This window comes from Emys orbicularis, chromosome 11 (assembly GCF_028017835.1).
Source record: "Emys orbicularis isolate rEmyOrb1 chromosome 11, rEmyOrb1.hap1, whole genome shotgun sequence".
NCBI lineage: Eukaryota > Metazoa > Chordata > Testudines > Emydidae > Emys > Emys orbicularis.
In genome coordinates, this window is record NC_088693.1 from 69,808,720 (window position 1) to 69,832,552 (window position 23,833).

The window sequence follows — 23,833 nt, forward strand, 5'->3', positions numbered from 1 at the left end:
AGATGCTAGCAAAGATGCAAGTTGAAAACTGAAGCAGAAATTGAAAACACTGGGTTGCAGTTAACTCTCCCCAGCGTCAAACTGTATGTTTCTGAGATGCACTAGACACGCGGCTTAACTGGAGACCAGGGTTTAGACACAGATTGTCGGCTCTTTTTCTCTGAATTAGTTGAGTTGGTGCAGTTGAGTTGGTGCACTGGAAGGGTGTATGGGAACTGAAGACAACGGCTTTCTCGGACGTTGTGTGGCGTCCTAGCTCCAGGGTGACAGATGAGCTCACTGGCAGAAAAGTGCCCTGGGAAGGCCAGACTCTCAGCTGGTGCAAATTGGCATAGCTCCATTGACTTTAGACCTGCTGAAGAGCCGGTCCAGAAAGGAAGAAATAAGGAGTTTTGTTTATTATTTGGGGCAGGAAGCAGAGGTGAGTATTACATATTTACTGCACAGAAGTAAACAGGAAACCGAAATACAAGAAGAAATAGAAAGGAAATTGCACCCTTCGAACTATTCCTGTGGGGTGACACCAACTGATACAGAGGGGCCAGCACAAGGCTCAACTCTTACTTAAGCCTCATGTTGAAGACTTCATTGGGACCTGAGTTGTTCGTAGACGTTACACCAGGTTGAACGTCAGCACACAGAGAGAAACAAAAGTTGTAACAAAGCACCACAAAGTGTTAACAGCGATGAAAGGACAATAGAGTTCCCAGTTTCAAGACATATCTGTCTCTCTCGCTAGCTAGGGTTCGTTGTTTCTCCACTGTAAGGTTGTCCTATGTTTGATTTAACTGGACCTTCTTAGAAAGGAGACAGGGACTGTGTCACTGGGGGGTAGTGTCACAGGGCCCCTTTTTGGCTACCCGGCGTTCTGCACTTGACCCATTTGGATGGTCTGTCACTCACAACACACACAGAGTCTGTTTCCTTTTCCCGGTGGATCTTTAATCTTCAGATTCCTAGCATCACAGAACAAAGTGCAGGCATGAGTCAGGTGGAGCCTTCCATGTAGCTTTCTCTACCACAGCCAGCTCACTCTGAGATCCCCCTTTCCTTCTTGTTCCTGCCAATTATATGTCTTCCCTTATTGAGCTAAGGACCTCATTAGCCCAGTCATTGCCCCAACTGTCAACAATCTGCAATTACGCCTGTGATCTGCTCTGTTACAGAATGACATGAGTGACCAGGGTCCTACAGCTAGCGCTCAGTCACACGCAGCAATGGAAAGTCTCGCAGCTATCAAAGGACAACAGAGAAAGGAATCAGTCAGTCCCTCCACTGGGAATATCACTAGCAAGGCAACGGATATAGTTCTCTGTAAGGGAAAACCCCAAATCACAGCGGGTCGTTTCAAATGCCGTTGCACAGCTAGCTTCCTTGTAGAAATAGTTCGTAGCTGGATCTGAATTTCCCCACTCAATCAAGGTGTTTGGATCTGAGCTTTCAGTCTGGGCCCATTTTGTTTATTTCTCTTTTTAAGCAGATTCAGATGGAGTCTTTTAAATTGCTTTGGCCTTGTGATTTTCTACCATTTCTGTTCCAGGACATTGTGCAAACTAGCAAAGGTCAGCTGAACACATTGACAGGGATCAGTCTGAGGAGAGCATAGACTCATAGAATCATAGACTATCAGGGTTGGAAGGGACCTCAGGAGGTCATCTAGTCCAACCCCCTGCTCAGAGAAGTGAGGATCTGATTAAAAACCTGATGGAGGGGGAGCTTGGCCATTCCATTTCACCACTGCTGCAGTGGGGGCCCTTGGAAAGTTCTTTCCATGTTTAGAGATATTACGAGTTCCAGGGACAGTCTGTATTACCCAGAGCCAGTCATATCTCTAGAAGCAGAATGAACTAATGCACTCACATCCTCAACTGGTGGTTGTAAATAGGATTAGCTCACTGTACCAGAGCATGATGAGCGATAGCTGTAATGATCATATTCTCTAAGATCTAAAATCCCAGTAGTATTTGTGTCACAAAAGGGACATCGGCGCATTCAATTCCCATGGATCTATACACGTTAACCTTGCATCCTGCCTGCATCAAACTGTAGCAAGTCTAATGCTCCAGCTCCCATTGAAACCAATGGCAGCGCCCACATTGACTTCAATGAGCGCAGGCTCTAAGTAAGAGGGTAAGGCTCATCTCAACCAGTGTGTCTCTGATCTGAATATGCAATATTAACGGTACTGCAAAGCAATCAGGGTATGCCCCTGTAAAGTGCTGGATGCTTCCTGTACAATACTGAGCTCCCCCAACTCCCACTGATTTTCCTGGGAGTTGGCCAAACTCAGGAGGGTCAAACCTTTCATCACCTGCCCAGCCATAATATCCCCTTTTGATATCATTTTGAACAGATATTCTATCCAGCCCCGGGCATGACGTTTGATTTCTCTAATAAGGAGAACTGTTCGCATTGCACAGATCTTAACTTGGTCTGTGTTGGGCGAAGAAAAAGGCTTTAGCAACAGATGTTCACGTTTCACATAAAAGACAGTTTACGAGGCAAAGAGTACTTTCCCAAACGATCGGAGTGGTTTAAGCAATAACAGTTTCAGACAGTTTAAACACATTAGCTTCACAGGCCCTCATGTTGAGTCTCTTCCATCCCTTCTTTCACTTTTTCCAGAAGTGTGTGTGTGGTGCCTTCACTTCCAGAAGCATATGGCCCTTTGCTGTACATTACTGTAACTGGCAGGGAAGAGAACTGACACGTGTCCATTTGAAGGAAAGCTGCTTTAATTACAATCAGTTTCTTCTCTTTGCTTTGGGAGCGATAACTGAGAGATGGGCCTGAATGAAAACCCCAGAGCCCAACACCCTGCTAACCTGGGAGAAGTCTGGAACATGATCCAGTTCCAAACTTTCATCCCACTGTGAAGGCAGGGGCTGGTTGCAATCAGCCCTCTCCCTCCCCCGATTTGAACACACCCAAGCTTCAGATCTGGAGCTAAACTTTGGAGCTCTGTGCCCATCCCTAAGTGGAAGTGGATCACTTTACTACTTTACTTTGGTTTGGCTGCCTGTCAATCTCTGCTTCAATCCCATGGGGTGCAGCCCCACAGTATGTATCTGGGGCTGAACCCCAAAGATCATTAAGAGACATCGCCCCATACTTCCCCAGAGACTAGAGACCACCCTACTTATTTCCAGAATCAGGCAATAAAATAACAGTGGAATGCTAGAGAATCTTGGGTGTTTGGCCAGTTTAATAGACAAGGCAGTGATAGACAGGAAGACAGGAAAAAGTCTCTAAACACCATAGGCCAGACCCTGAATGGGACTAATGCAGGGGAAACTCCATAACCAAACCCCCAACTCCTTGTGTGCTGAGCACGGTGCAGCCACTCCGCAGCCATCACTACAGACTATTGGCTGCAATGGCAGCAACTATGCCATGGTCTATGGATACTGCACATTCCTCCACGCCCTGAAGCCCCAGCCCTACCATGGAGAGCTGCCAGTGAGCACAACTGCTCAGCATGCAGGGGTTCAGGAATATTCCTTTTGCAATTGCTTTGGAGCCTGCGCCCCCTGCCGCTCACACTGTGGAACTGCAGCAGTTCCATTGCCCCATGAGCCTTCCATGTATAGATTCATAGATTCTAGGACTGGAAGGGACCTCAAGAGGTCATCGAGTCCAGTCCCCTGCCCGCATGGCAGGACCAAATACTGTCTAGACCATCCCGGATAGACATTTCTCTAACCTACTCTTAAATATCTCCAGAGATGGAGATTCCACAACCTCCCTAGGCAATTTATTCCAGTGTTTAACCACCCTGACAGTTAGGAAGATATGGGCATATACTCTCTTCTGGCTGTTCTGCAGTTGCTATAGTAAACAAAGTTCGTTGGGATTTTACCTCCAGGGTTTGGGACTTGTTTTCTCCTTTAACTGTGAAGCTTCTAACAACATTGTTACATGGGTCTCTAGCTGTTTGACCCCATATCATGAATTATTTAGTAAATAGAGGCGTCTGGTTTTAAGACACGGAATTAAGGCGTCTGGTTTTAAGACACGGAATTAAGTCATCTCCAAGCCTGCTAAGGCACAGTGATGATCTGTGAACATACATCCCTTTGTCATACTTGGAAAATGTTGCCTATTAAAGTTACATTTGTCTTCTTTTAAAAGAAGGAATACACAGCTCTGCCAATGATGACAAAAATACATATTCCTCCAGGCTGGGAACTAGAGTCACTTCAGACATCATTCTTATCCAAAGTATTCAGTGCGATACAATCTTCTTTAAATCAATGGTGCTTTATTATGGAGCCTAAATGCATGTAAGTTATTTATGCATGTTTTCCAAAAGCCATCTGGGGAAGTACTCTTTTGCCCTTAAATTATAGTTCCAAGTAAAAGGATTGACAAGTCCTCACAGTCTGAGCTTTTTGCAGAATTATTGGATTCTGCTTTGTGATTTCTGGAAGTAAATCCTCTTCAGAAATCCATGGGGCTAGCTAACGGGACAGGAAAGATTCCCTTTGCGTTGCAGGGTGGGCCTTCTCTTCTAGCGAAGCATTCCAAAGACATGCTCCAAGGAGACAGTGTTCTGTTCCAGATTGAGATTAAAAACACAGATCGGCGTTCAACCCCAAATGAAAGGGACAGTTTAGGATTAGTTTTGATGATGCTGAAAATCTCAAGAGATGTTCTTATCAGATTCAGCCCAAAACGCAGAACATGATCTATCAGCTGACCTAACATATCTGGCTTTGTAAAGATAGCGCAACTAATACTACGGCTTATGCCTCCCACGACCCCACAGACCGATAAAAGTTCTATAGCTGTGTCACATGTTAGTACTTGCCCTGCTCAGATTTCATGTCTTCCTGTCACTCTGTTTTTAACAGTGAGGTCTCCCAGACTGTGGGATAGTTTCTCAGGGGAATGAAGAGGAAGCATCATCATGTGAGTAATTCGAAAGTGGACTATGCTAAGCACTGAAGACAATCCTAAAACAATCCTGCGCTGTAAGCTGGATGGAAGACATGATCTAAAAACTCCAGCCTTAGGCCCTGATTCAATAATATACTTAAAAGTGTGTGCTTAACTTTAAGCATGTGAGTAGACCCATTGACTTCAGTGGGATTACTCACATGCTTAAAGTTAGGCGCATGCTCAAGTGTCTAAAATTGGCCATACTGGATCAGATCAATGGCTCATCTAGCACCATATTCTGTCTTCCAACAGTGGCCAGTGCCAGCAGCTTTAGAGGGAATGAACAGAGCAGGGCAGTTATCAAATGATCCATCCCATCATCCAGTCCCAGCATCTGGCAGTCAGAGATTTAGAGATACCCAAAGCATGGGGTTGCATCCCTGACCATCTTGGCTAATAGCCATTGATGGACCTATCCTCCCTGAACTTGTCTAGTTCTTTTTTGAATCCTGTTATAGTCTTAGCCTTCATAACATCCTCTGGCAACAAGTTCCACAGGTTGACGGTGTGGTATGTGAAGAAATACTTCCTGTTTGTTTGTTTTAAACCTGCTGCCTATTAATTTCATTGGGTGGCCCCTGAACATATCATATTATCAGCGTTTGTTCCCATAAAAAAGCAATGTAGTTTTTAGCATCATTGTGCCAAAGATATACAATTTCTACTTAAGGGTGGGGAAGTGCTATTGCTATCAGCCCTTGTTGTCAGATACTTACAAATTTCCAAGAAAATGTCTCATGCTTTTTCTCATCTCCAAAGTGGGTGAGGGAGAAAAGGAGGAGAATTTGGTCAAAATTCCATTCAGCCTGTTATCCTAGTGTGAACAATGGTGCGCTTGGGAAAGAAAAATGCTCTTGTGCTTGTGTAATCCACCGTCCAGTGTGTTATGCTTCCTGCTCTCTGTCCGAGCCACAAACAATGTGAGTCTGCTACAGTCGCATACAAGAAGAGCTTGTTCTTTAGCCAATGCTGTGTAGAGAGACTCGTGCCAATAGCTGTGAAGGTCACAGGTTCATTTCCCCGTGGTGACCAAGATGATTGTTATACACTGATAACTTAAGTTTCATCTTCTACAGCTACGTGGCTTTTATGTAGTCACTCTTCTGGGAAGCCAGGTGCCATGGATACCGTCTGAAGAAATTCAATTCAGAAATAAAGAATTTTACTTTCCAATACTTTGTTCCCCTTATCACCTTGAATGGTTCCCAGAACTATGTTTGTTAACGACTTGTAAACAATCTGTTCCACCTTGTGTTTAGCTGTGATACTTCTCAGTACCTTTCCCAGACAGGAAGAAGAGCTGCGTGTAGCTCAAAAGCTTGTCTCTCTCACCAAGAGAAGATGGCCCAATAACAGACTAGTATCAGGGGGTAGCCGTGTTAGTCTGTATCTACAAAAACAACAAGGAGTCTGGTGGCACCTTAAAGGCTAACAGTTTTATTTGGGCATAAGCTTTCGTGGGTAAAAGACTGCGTCTCAACCACCTTGCCCTTCTTCCTACCACCCCATTTGTCTGTTATAAGCCACTCTGCCCCTCCTACTGGCTTCCATGATGGTTTCTTTCTCATATCTTGTCCTTCTCCAGACCCCAGGCCATTTACTGTAGTAAGGTGACCTTATGACACCAACTATTTATTTCAGCACATTGTTTGGTACGGTTTATATTGGCTGGATTCAGTATTCTTCCTTTAGCCTTTCAATAAATTGCTGGCAAGTTCTCTTGAGTATTCTTTGGGGGCTGTAAACATGTCTAGAAACAGCATTTCATTTGAATTGTACGGGTGTGAGCCAACATACATGATATCGAGTGGAATTTACCACCATTCCTCACAGTGACACCTTATTGTTATTCTGGCTTGCACTATACTAACCTATCATAGAGATTTAATAGGGGAAAGATCTAGTCACTCATCTGTGATGGAAGCAATTTGGAGTTAAAGGCCCACTTAATGTATAGTTTAATCAAGTGACTATACCCCAAAATGTCCACATCCCAATATAAAGCAAAATGCATCGTTGCACTTTATACAGTGAATGTAAAGAACAATCTAGGATGAGAGGTGAATTCTATTTGCAGACCAAACAAAGCATGTAAATAATATTGCTGACACCAACCAGTAACATGACACTAACCAAGAAAGGTTACGAAACTCAAGAGCCACAAGGGATCATTGAAACCAGGAACACAGCAGAATGCAAAGAAACAGGACCGGATATTAATATGGACAATGAGTTTTGGAAGAGAGATAAACCCTCATGTCTCACAGCATAAAGCAACCATTAATTAATGGGAGTCAGGAAGACACTTCCCCTTGGGGAAAGTTATCCCATCACTGCATATTGCAGGGTTTCTTGCACCTTCAGCTGATACTAACTATTGTGGGGAAACAGGATATTGGTCCCTGGTCTGATCCAATCTGGCAGTTCCTATGCTTTTATTAACCAATGCATGTTACTATGGAAAAAATAAATAAGTGACCTCACAGAGTGAATTAAACAGAGAGCTAATTCCCATCCTTTGCTGCACTCGTACACAGTGTACTAATAAAAGAAAGGCCATACTGGGTCAGACCGATGGTCCATCCTCGCCGAGTATCTTGTCTTCCGACAGTGACCAATGTCATGTGCTTCAGAAGGAAAGAACAGAACAGGTAATCATTAAGTGATCCAATCCTGACGTCCATTTCCAGCTTCTGGCAATCAGATGCTATGGACGCTGAGAGCATGGGTTGCATCCTTGCCCATCATGGCTAATAGCCATCGGTGGACCTATCTTGCATCAACTTATTAATTCTTTTTTTTAACCCAGTTATAGTTCTGGCCTTCACAACATCATTCTCAGGCAAAGAGTCCCACAGGTTGTCTCTGCATTGTGTGAAGAAATATTTCCTTATGTTTGTTTTAAACCTGCTGCCTGTTAATTTCATTTGGTGACCCCTAGTCCTTGTGTTATGAGAAGGAGTAAATAACTCTTCCATATTCACTTTCTCCACACCAGTCATGATTTTATAGACGTCTATTATATCCCCCCTTAGTCGTCTCTTTTCCCAGCTGAAAAGTCCCAGTCTGTTTAATCTCTCCTCCTATGGAAGCTGTTCCATACCCCAATCATTCTTGTTGCCCTTTTCTGAACCTTTTCCAATTCTAATACATTTTTTTTAGATGAGGTGCACAGAACCGTTACTAGTATTCGTGTGTTGTATGTGTAGTTGGGATTATGTTTTCCAATGTGCATTACTTTCCATTTATCAACATTGAATTTCATCTGCCATTTTGTTGCTCAGTCACCCAGTTTTTTGACCTCCCTTTGTAACTCTTTGCAATCTGCTTTGGACTTCATTATCCTGAGTAGTTTTGTATCATCTACAAACTTTGCCTCCTCACTGTTCACCCCTTTCCCCAGATCATTTATGAATATGTTAAACAGCACTGGTCCCAGTACAGATCCCTGGGGGGCCTTCCTATTTACCTCTCTCAATTCTGAAAACTCACCATTTATTCCTACCCTTTGTTTCCTGTCTTTTAACCAGTTACTGATCCATGAGAGTTCCTTCCTTCCTATCCCATGACAGCTTACTTTGCTTACGAGCCTGTGGTGAGGGACCTTGTCAAGGCCTTTCTAAAAGTCCAAGTACACTATGTCCATTGGATCACCCTTGTCCACATGTTTGTTAACCCCACCTCCCACGCTAAAAATTCTAATAGATTGGTGAGGTATGACTTCCATTTCCAAAGCTGTGTTGATTCTTCCCCAACAAATCATGTTTATTTACGTATCTGATAATTCTGTTCTTTGCTATAATTTCAACCAATTACCTGGAACTGATGTTAGGCTTACTTGCCTGTAATCGTCAGGATTGCTTCTGGAGCCTTTTTAAAAATTGGTGTCACATTAGCTATCCTCCAGTCATCTGGTACAGAGGCTGATTTAAGTGATAGGTTACATGCCACAGTTAGTAGTTCTGCAATCTCATATTTGAGTTCCTTCAGAACTCTTGGGTGAATACCATCTGGTCCTGGGAGCTTATTACTGTTTAATTTATCAATTTGTTCCAAAACCTCCTCTATTGACACCTCATTCTGGGACAGTTCCTCAGATTTGTCACCTAAAAAGAATGGCTTAGGTGTGGGAATCTCCCTCACATCCTCTGCAGTGAAGACTGATGCAAATAATTTATTTAGCTTCTCCACAATGGCCTTGTCCTTCTTTGAGTACTCCTTTAGCACCTTGATGGTCCAGTGGCCCCACTGATTGTTCGGCAAGTTTCCTGCTTCCGAGAAACTTAAAAAAGTGTTTCCTGTTAGGATTGTGAAGAGCAATTACCAAAAGAGTCACAAAATTTCTTGCCCTGCCTAATTGTACTTTTACATTTGACTTGCCAGAGTTTATGCTCTTTTCTATTTTCCTCAGTACGATTTAACTTTCAATTTTTAAAAGATGCCCTTTCTCATCTAACCACTTTTTACTTTGTTATTTAGCCATGGTGGCACTTTTTTTGGGTCTTCTTACTATGTTTTTTAATGTGGGGTATACATTTAATTTGAGCATCTATAATGGTATTTTTAAAAAGTTTCCATGCAGTTTGCAGGCATTTCACATTTGTGACTATACTTTTTAATTGATATATAACTAGCTCTCTCATTTTTGTGTAGTTCCTCTTTCTGGAGTTAAATGTTACTATGGTTTGCTTCTTTGGTATTCTCCCACCCATAAGGAGATTAAATTTAATTATATTATGGTTACTATTACCTAGCAGTTCAGCTATATTCATTTCTTGGACCAGATCCTGTGCTCCACTTAAGACTAAATCAAGAATTGCCTCTCCCCTTGTGGGTTCCAGGACTAGCTCATCCAAGAAGTAGTCATTTATGGTGTCTAGAAACTTTCATCTGTGCTCATCCACACCTGTTGGCTTTCCCCCAGCCCTTAGTTTAAAAACTCCTCTACAGCCTTTTTAATTTTACATGCCAGCAATATGGTTCCATTTTGGTTTATCCTTCCTTCCTTGGTATATCCTTCCTGTATAGGTTCCCCAATTCCTAATAAACCTAAATCCCTCCTCCCTATGCCATTGTCTCATCAAATTGAGACCCTGCAGTTCTGCCTGTCTAACTGGCCCTCCACGTGGAACTGGAAGCATTTCAAACGTGCTGGACTTCAAGCTCTTACCTGGAAGGATGGCACACAGAATCTCTCCTTGGCATGAAGGCAGCCTGCCAAAATACCAAGAACCCACTGAGAGGGGAGGAGTGCAGTGCTCAAGTCCAACTACTGCATATGCTACCACCAGCAGCAAGCACCAGCCAGCAGCAGGATGGCTTGCACTCTGCTCCTAGTCCGAGGAGCAGGGATGTGCACTGAAGAGTGTATTACAGAAGCTCGCTAGGATGCTTTGTGGAGAGGATGCACCTGAGGCCAGTATCTCTGCTCAGCCTCACTCTGTGGGGTTTGCTGCAAACAGAGAAAGCTTTAGCTCAGTGAGCACAAGCCTTCAAAAAGAAAACCCTGTTGACTGTCTTGTTACTGTGGGCCAGATCCTCTGCTGGCATGATCAGGTGTAGCTCCAAGTACTTCAAGGAGCTGCACCATTTTATACGGCCTGACAATGCAGCCAGGTGCCTAACTACCAGACCTAACTAGCAACTTCCTTTATTAACACCACTTTCTGTAAGCAGCTTAGATACAGTGAACAGTGAAGCAGCAGGGACTTTCCGTTTTAATGTCTGATGATATCATTTGAGACAAACCATGTACAGCTACGCATTTGAAAATATGCAAGAGGCAGGAGACTTTCAAAGAGGTTTTAGGTTCTGTTACTTCTTGGTGTAGAAAATAAATGTTCTGTATTAGCATTAAATTGTTTAAATTAACCTCTGACAACTCTGACCGTCTCATGCATTCAAAAGCTGACATGCATTTCAAGCACATTTCATCTTGCCAGCGGAAACAGTTAAAAGTGAGGATACTGTAAAAGTTAAGGCAAAATTTACTCCCAACAGATACCAGTTATTGAGCATTACCCACTGCAATCACATCACCACATTAAGAAGTTCTCTAACAGTTCAGGGAGGATACACACATGTATATTCACACACATGAAAGAAATTCAATCCCTGTGTTAGTGCTACTCTCCACGGGACCTTAAATATGCAGCTGCTCTGTTGCCTCCACTATATTTGTTATGAAAACCCATTTGACATCTGAATTTTAGATCCATTTGTCATCAGATTCATTTGTCAAATCCAAGTGGATGTTTCTGCTAAAATGATCAGCAGTAGCATATTTAACAGTGTTAACATTGCCCTCTTTAGGTTTCAGTGTTAACAACCCCGCTGAGCAGAATGAGGCAGCTGCCAGTTCTCACAGCTAGTGTTTCAGGCTGGCTGCAGGCTCAGGAAGACATCACTGCACCATTTTAAGGTTTGTTTCGCGACCATGAGGGCTTTAAAACAAAAGTTGAGAATTTGGCATATCCATTTCACATCACTATGATCTCACAGTTAATAGAAATGGTTCTAACTAAAAGGGTGACTAAGTACAAGAGTAACGCATCTATCAATGTAGAAGTGGCCTATACCTTAGATTGTCCTACAATCTAGAAGAGTCGTTTTTCATATCTCAAAAATGGAATGTACACCGGACCCTTGCTAGAACGCGGGATTTGGGATCCATGCACGGTACCACATTAACACTGGGACTGCATTATTGTGGGGACTGCGTTAAAATGAATTGCAATTAAAGTAATTAAATTTGGGATCCATGGCCGCGACCGCGTAATATGCGAATTCACGCTATATAGATGCGCGTTCTAGCGAGGGTTGGTGTATTTGCTAAAAGGGATCTGAAAAAACAAACAAAAGTTCTCTTCCCAAAGAGTCTATTTATAAATGTCTGCATAATGTAAGGTCCATTCCTCATCCCTCTCTGCAGAGGGGTGGAGCATATCAGGCACAGAGCAGCGGCTCTGTCTACAGCATCTGCAGTTGAGAGGCTGGGAGGCTATGCAGGTGAGTGTGGAGTGTCTTATTCTCTCTTCTTCCTCTGTATTGCTGCAAAGAGAGAGGGCTGTGATTCAGCCCATTTCAATCAGTGGCAGTATTGACAGAGCAAGGTGATACTTAACATGAATAAGAATCTGGCCAATAGTTCCTATATGAAATCAAGGCACAGTCAGTCAGTGCATATAGAAATAATAGATATTTCCTTGTCGTATGAGATGATTTTCATCCATAAAAACGTAATACAATGTTACTCAAAGAGCTGCTTCTCCACTGCTGTGCTGCCCAATAACTTAATACCATCCCATCCAGAAGGCATTGCAAGTTGACTTCTTGCCACTTCCCATGCACCGACCTGGAAGTTAATAATGAGATGGAGATGGTATGTAATATAAGCCTAAATGGGAGCTGGAGAATGTAATGTCAACGCTTCGCGCTGTGCACGTGCTGACACATTCCTGTGCTCTCTTTCTGACCCAACGCTGTAATATTTAGCTTACAAAAAGGCTCTAAAGGAAAATTGTATTTTAATTTCTTTGACTTACGATAGTATAAACCAAAATCTCGATCAGGGAGCCAGAGATGTTATTGGAAAGCAATGGAGCAGTGAGTTTTCAGCAACTTCTTTTATCAGAATGCATATGGTGTCTGTTATGTTCATGGCATTCATCCAGAGAAGTTAAGATAAAGACATAAAATACTCTTTCAAGAAGGTTGCAACGTAACGCTACTTCGTTTCTTGGAATTCAGAACCTCAACATACAACAGCTCTCAAAACAGAGAGACACAAAGCAGGCTGCTCCCTAAAACAGAGGCACAACTCATCCACCTTGTTGTAGGCTGACTCTCTGCAGACTGTCTATTCAGGACACAGATCACATGCTTCCTTCAGAGCCTCTGAGCCTGCAAAAAAAGACCAGGAACCCCCCACTCCCCCCCGCAAATCGGATTTTAAGTGACATTTAGTAATTTTTACAGTTTTCAATACACTACAATGTCTTTCCCAGAAGCGCTGGGATATTCAGAGGAGTCTAACTCCCTTAGGGATGCATTTGTGGAGCAAGCTATCAGATGAGATTGGATTTTACAAATGTCTGACTGATTTTACCGCACACTAATAGCCCCTTCTCCTACTATATGTAAGGGGACTGTTGGCCCCTTACTAAAACTCATTAGGTTGGTTGTTGTTTTTTGATTGGCTATTTCCCTGTACCAAAAGAAAGGGGAAGAGTCAATGGGAAATCAGGACCTGAGACTGATGGTCCCCAGGAACAATGGGGAGAGGCCAATACTCCAGGTCAGCCTGATTGACAGGGCGGGAAGGCTAATCAGGGAGTCAGGAGGCCAGGGGGGTCCCATCCTCTGTGTGAGCTGGAATTGCCTGGAACAGAGTGGAGCCGAGCTAAGGAGAGAGCAGGGTCCTGAGCTGAGCTAGGGAGCAGGGAGAGAGAACCAGAGAAGCCGCCCAGGGAGCAGACCTGTGCTGGGAGCGGAGCTGTAGCAACCAGAGCCAGAGAGGCCAGAGAAGCAGCCCAGGGGGCTGGAGGCAGAGCAGCAGCCGTGCTGAGGCAGAGTGGAGCTGGAGCGGATGCTGGAGCAGTCCGAGCCGAGTGCAGTGAGCAGCTGGGGAGAGCAAGGGGGGACCCTGGGCGGCGGGCCCAGCGCAGAGATACGACCCCAGCCAAGAGGCCTTGCAGGCTAGATTGGGAGGGGAATTGTAACCCCAGCGGGGGGGCCGATGCTCTTTAATAAACTGTATTTGCTTTGAACTGTATGCAACAATCAGTGGGTCAGGGAAGCATCCAGTGCGGAGAGAGCACCCAAGAGTGGGGATACCCTAGCCCTTGTCCTAAGTGACCACGACAAGTTGGGGGTCGAGCCCCCCAGGAATCCTGGGCCCAGCCTTGTTGGGATTACAAGGACTCTGCCACACAGGAGAGTGGAAGGGGAGCCCTCGAGGGCAGGCAAGCCTCTGGGTAAAGGAAGTGGGAGCGAGAACTCAGATCCTCTCACTAGCCCATTTCACCGGGGTAACTTATAAGCCAGGAAAGTTCCCCACAATAGTAGGACCACTGCCTGCTTACATATAGCTTTCTCACCATAACCAGAGGTTTAAAGAAAAACCCAGTCCCAACAGTGCATTCTACAATTTATGCAAGGTCTCTCTAAATGACCCTGGTGTGACCAGACCTAGAATATTTCATTCAATACTAGGCACCCTCAAGGCATTGACAAACTGGAGAGACTTTGCAGAATACCCCCACCGGATTGATGAGGCCAGCTGGAGTCATTGACTCAGGTGTAGGGATGAGTTAAATTCTGTACGTGGTGGAAAGAAAACTAAGGAGTATCTGTGATAAAAGTATTTGAAGGGTGTTAACATTAAGGGGCGGGGGGAGAGAGAAATTAGTGTGGTTTGAAGGAGTTTCGTGCAGAGTAATACTATAACAAACCAATTTTTAATAAGGGTAATGAGGAGCTTAAGGATAGTGGCAGGGTGGCTAATGTAAACAAGGATATGGAGGTAGCAAGTACCACCTCTGTGGTGGAAGTCAAACTCAAACAGCTTAATGGGACTAAATCAGGGGGCCCAGATAGTCTTCATCAAGAATATGAAAGGAACTGGCACATGAAATTGCAAGCCCAAGAGCAAGGATTTTTAATAGATCTGTAAACTCTGGGATTGTACCCTATGACTGGAGAATTGCTAATATAGTTCCTATTTTTAAGAAAGGGGGGAAAAGTGATCTGGGAAACTACAGGTCTGTAGTATACAAGGTCTTAGAACAAATGTTGAAAGAGAAAGTCGTTAAGGACATAGAGGTTAGCGGTAATTGGAATAAAATACAATACAGGTTTTACAAAAGGTAGATCATGCCAGACGAACCTGATCTCTTTCTTTGAGAAGATAACTTGATTTTTTAGACAAAGGAAATGCAGAAGATCTAATCTACCTGGATGTCAGTAGGGCATGCGATACAGTTCCACATGGGAATTATTAGTTACATTGGAGAGGGTTGGGATTAATATGAGAATCAAAAGATGGATAAGGAACTGTTAAAGGCTAGACTACAAAAGGTCATAGTGAATGGTGAACTGTCAGGCTGGAGGGAGGTTACTAGTGGAGTTCATCAGAGATCAGTCTTGGGACCGATCTTATTTAACATTTTTATTTAATTTAATGACCTTGGCACAAAAAGTGGGACTGTGCTAATAAAATTTGCGGATGACCCAAAGTTGGGAGGTATTGCCAATACAGAGGAGGATCGGAATATCATACAAGAAGATCTGGATGACCTTGAAAACTGGAATAATAGAAATGGGATGAAATTTAACAGTGCAAAGTGCAAGATCATGCATTTAGGGACTAACAAGAATTTTTGCTATAAACTGGGGATGTATCAGTTGGAAATAGGGTGACCAGATAGCAAGTATGAAAAATTGGGTGGGAGGTAATAGGCACCTATATAAGACAAAGCCCCGAATACTGGGACTGTCCCTATAAAATCAGGACATCTGGTCACCCTAGTTGGAAGTGACAGAGGAGGAGAAAGATCTGGGTGTAGTAGTTGATCACAATCCTAGGATGCATCAGGGGAGGTATTTCCAGTAGAGATAGGGAACTGTTAGTACCATTATACAAGGCACCGGTAAGACCTCATCTGGAATACTGTGTGCAGTTCTGGTCTCCCATGTTTACAAAGGATGAATTCAAACTGGAACAGGTGCAGACAAGGGCTATTAGGATGATCAGAAGAATGGAAAACCTACTTCATGAGCGGAGACTCAAAGAGTTTGGCTTGTTTAGCCTAACCAAACAAAGGCTGAGGGGAGATGTGATTGCTCTCTATAAATACATCAGAAGGATAAATACCAGGAAGGGAAAGGAGTTATTTAAGTTGTGTGTCAATGTGGACACAAGAACAAATGGATATAAACTGGCCATCAATAAGTTGAAGTTTGAAATAAGATGAAGGTTTCTAACCATCAGAGGAGTGAAGTTCTGGAACAGCCTTCCAAGGGGAGCAGTGGGGGCAAAAAACATAGCTAGCTTTAAGACTGAGCTTGATAAATTTTATGGAGGAGATGATATGACAAGACTGTCTACAATGGCATGTAGCTGATCTGTGACTGCTAGCAGCAAATATCTCCAACAGCCGGTGAGGGGACACTAACTGGGGAGGGCTCTGAGTTACTGCAGAGAATTCTTTCCCACTTGTCTGGCTGTTGGGTCTTGTTGAAATGCTCAGGGTCCAACCGATTGCCATATTTGGGATTGGGATGGAATTTTTCCCCAGGTCAGATTGGCAGAGACCCTGAGGGGTTTTCACTTTTCTCTGCAGCCTGGGGTATGGGTCACTTGCACCTTTAAACTAGTGTAAATGGTGGATTCTGTGTAATTTGAAGTCTTTAAATTATGATTTGAGGACTACAGTAACTCAGCCAGAGGTTCTGGGTCTATTACAGGAGGGGGTGGATGATTTTCTGTGGCCTGCAATGTGCAGAGGGTCAGAGTAGATGATCATGATTTTCCCTTCTCATCTTAAAATCTATGAGTCTAACATTGAGAAAGGGAAATTTAGGATGAACAGCAGGAACAAAAAAACAGTGAAATCTATCAGACTGTTTGAAATAGTCACCGAAATGTTTCAGGCCAACTCCTTGGATGTGTAAAACGAATCTGGAAAGTCACTAGGAAAGAGACTGCAGGGAAAAACCTTTCCTTGGCAGGGTGAAGGGCCGGTTGACCTAGTTTTTAAAATTTTATCATTCACGTAATATTAAACATGTAAACATAATCCTCACATGGATGAACACTGGGTTCTGTGTCTCTGAAAAGCATCCCATTTACTGCTCCACTATTCTTTTGTTTGCACGAGTTTCAGAGGTGTTCTCACCCTTTGAAATCAGGTCACAAGTGAAAAATATAAGCGCCGGCGAAGTCTTTTCCACTTGTGTGCTGTCCCTACGTGTATAAAAACACATAATTACACTGCTTGAACAGGGGTAACTACATTCCCCACTTTAAAATGTGCTGTTATAGGACTTTGGCACCTTGTTGGGGGTCTCTACACCTGGAAATCATTTTGTTTCCTGGAGCATCTCCATTTGTGAGGTTCTCTTCAGTCAGCTGTCCTCCAACTCAAGCTGGACGGGAGAGGATGGTGCATTGATTCTCATTCATTGGAGATTTGAAGAACTTGAGCTACCTTGGGTACTTTATACCTTTGCTGCAGGCCAAATTCTCTGTTGGCGTTAATATACGCAGTTCCATTGACTTTCAAGTTCTCCTTTCTCATAGACTCATAGACTTTAAGGTCAGAAGGGACCATTATGATCATCTAGTCTGACCTCCTGCACAACACAGGCCATAGAATCTCACCCACCCATGTAACAAACCCCTAACCTATGTCTGAGCTATTGAAGTCCTCAAATCGTGGTTTAAAGACTCAAGGTGCAGAGAATCCTCCAGCAGGTGACCCGTGCCCCACGCTGCAGATGAAGGCAAAAAACCTCCAGGGCCTCTGCCAATCTGCCTTGGAGGAAAATTCCTTCCCGACCCCAAATATGGTGATCAGTTAAACCCTGAGCATGTGGGCAAGACTCACCAGCGAGCACCCAGGAAATAATTGTCTGTAGTAACTCAGATCCCACCCTATCTAACATCCCATCACAGGCCATTGGGCATATTTACCGCTAATAATCAAAGATGAATTAATTGCCAAAATTAGGCTATACCATCATACCATCCCCTCCATAAACTTATCAAGCTTAGTCTTGACGCCAGATATGTCTTTTGTCCCCACTACTCCCCTTGGAAGGCTGTTCCAGAACTTCACTCCTCTAATGGTTAGAAACCTTCGTCTAATTTCAAGTCTAAACTTCCTAGTGTCCAGTTTATATCCATTTGCTCTTGTGTCCACATTGGTACTGAGCTTAAATAATTCCTCTCCCTCCCGGATATTTATCCCTCTGATATATTTATAAAGAGCAATCATATCTCCCCTCAGCCTTCTTTCGGTTAGGCTAAACAAGCCAAGCTCTTTGAGTCTCCTTTCATAAGACAGGTTTTCCATTCCTCCGATCATCCTAGTAGCCCTTCTCTGTACCTGTTCCAGTTTGAATTCATCCTTCTTAAACATGGGAGACCAGAACTTCACACAATATTCCAGATGAGGTCTCACCAGTGCCCATGACAACATACAGAATCACCACACTTCATAGGCTGTCATGGGGAGTTGAAAGGGAAAGAAGTGCTGGAGTCTCTCAAAAACCAGAGTTATTTTTTAATATTAAAATCTACATCGGGGTCCGCACCAGTCAGCCCTATTTAAGAAGCGCTTGAGAGCCCTCAACTCTTATTGAAATTGTGAGATGCTGCGCCTCTTCCTAGGTGGTCAGTATTGAGGCTAGTTCTACACTGCAGCGGGGGTCCGACCTAAGATACGCAACTTCAGCTACGTGAATACCGTAGCTGAAGTTGCGTATTTTAGGTCGGCTTACCTGGCCGTGAGGACGCGGGAAAGTCGACCGCTGCCGCGCTGCCGCCGACTCCGCTGCCGCCTCTTGCCGAGGTGGATTTCCGGAGTTGACGGCAGAGCGATCAGGGATCGATTTTACCGCGGCTTCACTAGACGCGGTAAGTCGATCCCCGAAAAACCTTGGGCCTTTTAGGAGTTTACCACCATGTCAAGGGGAAAAAAATATCAATCCACCCACACATCAGAGAAAACAACATGAAGACAACTGCACTAGCGTCTTTTAGCTCTTCCCCGACAATGGAGATGATAATCTTCTAAAGCAGGCAAATCCTACAGGCTCAGACTAGAATTAAGGTCATGTGAACTGGCCATAGTTTATACTGTGTCTGAGTTTTGGAGCTCATCTGGGGAAAACCAAGGCTAAACAGGCCATGGACACTATGTCTTAAAATAACTATTTAATAATGCACAGGGGTAGGTCAATGCTTATGTTTGTTACAGCATTTCCTGAGGGATTTGATTTGCCTTCTGCAGATAACTATCCAACCTCCTTCTGCAATGGGAAAATACAGTTTGCTTAAAGCATGAAAGGAAAAACACGTGTGATAAACAGTACACACATCCCTCTAACCCTTAAGAGGTGCCAAAGCCGGGCTCTGAAATCCTTTCAAGTGGGGCTCAAGTTGGATTTGATTCTCGGTCTCATTTGTCCTCTGGCTGTTGATGAGTGGGTTTGCAGCGAGATGTTTGAGTTAGCATTCTCCATGCCAGTTCCAGTGCTTTATTTGTTGATGGAACTTACTTCCTCTTTTAAATTTCCTCCTCTCGCTAATTTATTTTTGTGCAATGCTCAGATGTCTTGGGCTTAGAGATCTTTAAAAATAACTATTTTAAAATTTTTAGTATAAACCGTGGCCAGCAAGTTAGCGGCAGAGAGCAAATGGATCAGAAATATCTTCTGACTCATTAGCCAAAGTTGATGAAATGGTCAATAATAGTCTGTCAAAACATTGTGCCCACGATGTCTTGGCTTTATAGGAAAACGAAAGGATACACACTATGTTACAGAGAAGAAGAAAGAGCTGAGTAGCCTTCATTGATATGCAGGAGTCCCATGTTCAACTCCAGTCTCTTTCCCTCTGAGTTACTGGGGTCCAGGAATTCCATTAAAGCAGCAATTTTCAGGCCCAGGGAAATGGTGGGTATTAGGCGAGTTGTTATGGTTGGTGTGTGAGTGCTGTAATTCTTTAGGAAATGTTATTGCATTCAAAATGTAATCCATTATTATTTTAATTACAGACAAAATGGCATTGGAATACCAGTTTTCGTCCTGGGGTAATTAAGCAACAGGTTTTGAAAACCATTTCTTTAACCTCTTGGTACTTGAGGTCTCAGAATTTCCCTAGCATCAAACATTTTTTTTTTTACCAGCATGGCCATAATTTGTGGTATGGTACTTTAAATGCATTTAGTCTTGTCAGGTTCCATTCCAACCCAGCCTGCAGCATAACCCGAGACAGCAGAGTTCATGTGTTATGTTGCGCCAGACACAATATTGTGATTGAGGATCTAGACCGTAGTTCAGCACTTAAACAAGCACCTAACTTAAAGCACATGAATACTGTAGACTTTTGACTTCAATAGCTCTACCCACATGCTTTAAGTTAAGCACATGCCTGAGTATCTTGTTGAATCAGGGTCTTAATTTGGCCTGTAGAACCTTTATGACTGGTGATGACAGGAGAGAAGGAAAGAACCCAGCTTGAATTTCAGATTCCCATCGGAGTTTGTGGGGCTAGCTAGGGGAAAGTAGTTTTACTTGTAAACGGAGCAGTTTTGAAATGGAGCCACTGAAAGACAAACACAGAGCTCTGTGTCGCCATTTTTAATCACATTTCAGAGTAGAATTTCACTTTTTTTAAACCTGGCATATTCAACCACAGTTGCCCAGTTAATTGTGTTCATTTTCCTGAAGTGCTTTCAACTGGCACCACACTGAAAAAGCCCTGCAGAAATGTAATTCAATTTCATGTCAAGGTGTCACTGTGGATCTAATACAGTGCATTGGTGGTATTCATACCTTACACACATGGCTGTTGAGTCAATTTTTTCCCTAAAAGACATGCACTAGGAATTATTTTGGGGAAGTTCTATGGCCTGTGTTATACAGGAGGTCAGACTAAATGATCATGAGTCCCTTCTGGCCTTGGAAGCTATGAACAGAGCTTCTGATTCGTCAAAGTTCTTGAGTTGTGCTTAAGCTCCAGTGAGGTCAACCAGAATTCCGCTGTGATTTAAGAATAAACGTAAGTATTTTGCAGAACTGGGAGAGATGCTTAAGGCTTTGCTGAATCAGGGCCATAATTACGCACATCTATTAATGCATCATTAGATCTAAAGTGGTAAAGAAGTGGAGGCAAGAAGAGGAAAATTATGTTTTCAAACAGGGTATCACAAACCTGCAGATGCTCAGACATTCTAAACGGGATTAAATAAATAAATAAATAAATAAATAAATTGATTAAAAAAAAGAGTCCTTTCGGGATGTTTTATGTATGTGTATCACACAAACACATATTGTGTTCTCATAGACGACCTTTTAGAAGGAAACAGCAGCTGCTAAGCTCCAGTTCCCTTCATTTTACTGTGTATCTATTCTTGCCAGGACTGTTGGCAGAGCAGGCAGTTTCTGAAATATGCAAAAAAGGGGGAAGGGAGAACCCTCCGACAGACACAGGGAGCAAGCAAGACGCAGCAGCCTAAACACCAACGTGACTCACCAACCTTCTGTAAATGTTAACGGTAACTTTCTCCCACTCCGGGTTTGAGACGTGCCAAGTACTCTGACAAGACTCACCGTTTCCAGGGGAGCTTTAAAAGCTCTTTGAAAAGAACAGAATGTATTCGATTGGACTTGTTTAAAAAATGATGCAAGCAGGTACTACTTATTTTACCCAGTAGTCTTGAATTTCTGGCCCCAAACAGTCTTTCAGGCAGCCGTTTGTACAAGTGACATGCAGTCTCCTTTTACTCATCCCATATTTATATGATCTTAATCATTAACCAAACTGTTTAACTAGCTTCATTACAATTATGAACTGAGGGTTAGGTAGTCTTACCAATGTGGCTACTACCAAGGAAACTGATAAAAACAAGACAATAAACAATCCAACCCTCTGAGCCTTCGGTATGTGCTATTTTCCAGATATGTAGGGATCGTTCAAGGCTACTCAAGGAGTTGCCGAAAGCAGCAGTTATAACTTCTTCCAGTTATTACTTTTTTCCTCCCCACTTCATTTATACAGTGTCTTATTTTAAAATGTCATATCAAACTCCTAGCATTTTATGGAACATGCAGGAAAATATTCAAACACAAAGAGTTTGAAAGAATCACCTTTCTTAGGATCAACACTTCATTCCCATTTTCGTCCCAATTCAGGATGCATAAGTCTGTCCTAAGGACTTAAGCACATGCTTAAGGTTAAGCACACACTGGCGTGGTTCTCTGAATATGGATGGATGACTCCAGGAGGTCTTGGTAGGTAAAGTGGAGTGGTGGCTAACCATACAAAGGCATGGATGTTTTCAGTCTCCGTTAATAAACAAGAAACCAAAATTACGGGCCATCTTCCCCCGTTAGCTCCCTTCTCGTAGCTCCGGCAGGTGGAGAGCCAGTGGAACCAGCATGCTACAAAGGGTCTACATTAGGGGTGGGGACATGTTAGGGTAGGGAAGTGGCTAGAGTACAATGCTATTGAGGTGTAAGAGAACGCAGCTACACATAGGCCAGGTTTTTCAAAGGAACCTAAGGCTGTTAGGTGCTGAATTCCCATCAAATTTCAATGGGATTTGGGTGACTAAATCCCACCCGTAACATACTCTTCCACCAGGTTTGAATTTGGCCTGATTGCTCTACTGCTGAACTGCTGTGCACTGTGGGCCAGACTCCACATCGCACAACCAGGATTGTGGTGGTAAACACCAAGTGTGCACTAGTGCAAATGACTGCCCAAGGTGCAAGGCAATAGTGAATCATGCCTCTAGGGTTATAGGATAGCTTCCATTAAAATCTGCACAATTGCTGACATAGTGGATGATGCAGTAAGTGTTCATTAAGGAATGGGCAAAGATTTATAAAGATTTTAAAGCCAATCACCGATTCACTCGGTTTTACATAAGTAAAACTCCATTAATTTTAACTGAACCCCTCTGGAGTAATGCAAGAATGAATGAGGACCATTATTTTCTATTTGCTATTTAAATGTTAAAACTAACTTGTGCAAAGATTTATAACTAAGTAGATAATCACTTCAAAATACCACGTAGGACCATTAAATGCTCAAAGTACGTCTTGTGCATTTAGTTTGATTAAATACACCTCTACCCCAATATAACACAACCCGATATAACACGAATTTTGATATAACGCGGTAAAGCAGTGCTCCAGGGGGGGCGGGGCTGCGCACTCCGGCAGATCGAAGCAAGTTCGATATAATGCGGTTTCACCTATAACGCAGTAAGATTTTTTTGGCTCCCGAGGACAGCGTTATATTGGGGTAGAGGTATATATAAAAAACCCAATTCTTTAATTGGTTCCAGGTTTTTTGTTTTAAACTAACCCACACAATTCTTTGCTTGCTGTTTTTTTTTTAATACCTCCTGTACTCTCTTTTATATTTGTTAAAGCCACATGAAACTTAAATTAGCAATTGCAATCATAAATTAGTTAGATGAAAGTCTTTGCAGAATCAGGACCAGCAGGAAAAGAAGCACCTGGATAATAACATATTCAGGACTTTTTCATACAATTTTCTGGGTTTAGTTGTTTCTTGAATAATACAAAAATAGTTTTTCCCTTTCTGGGTCTTTTCCAGAACACTCATTAATATACATTCATTTTCGATGGTATTCTCTCATCAGAGTTGGGTAAAATTTTTCAACCAACATTTCTTCTTTGTAGCATGTGTTGGCCATTTGGCCGAATGCATGTCCTTAAGAGCTTCAGTTTATAACTGTTTTCCTTTTTAGCTGAAATATTCAAGTGATTTTCAGCAAATCAAAGTCAGGTGTAAGAGTCCAACTTTCCTGGCAGCAGTTTTGGGTGTGAAGCTGGCAGGTGACAGCATGGAGTTTGGTACCATTGGAAAAAATTCACTGTCCCACTTCTGAATATTTCCATTGTAACCTTTACCCATAAGATCCCTTTTCCCCCTTGATTAACAGGAAAGCTTTTCCCATGAAAATACTTCATAGCGAAAGTAATGGGATAAGTTTTATGATCAAGAATGCTGTGTTTTCACCCTAAAATAATGCTGCCCTCTGCTGACTGATAGCAGGTACGTGGGTCCTGTCGGTCAGCTTTCTGTTCGAGCAGAAATCGGCGATGTGGTGTCAGGTGAGTGATCCTAGTG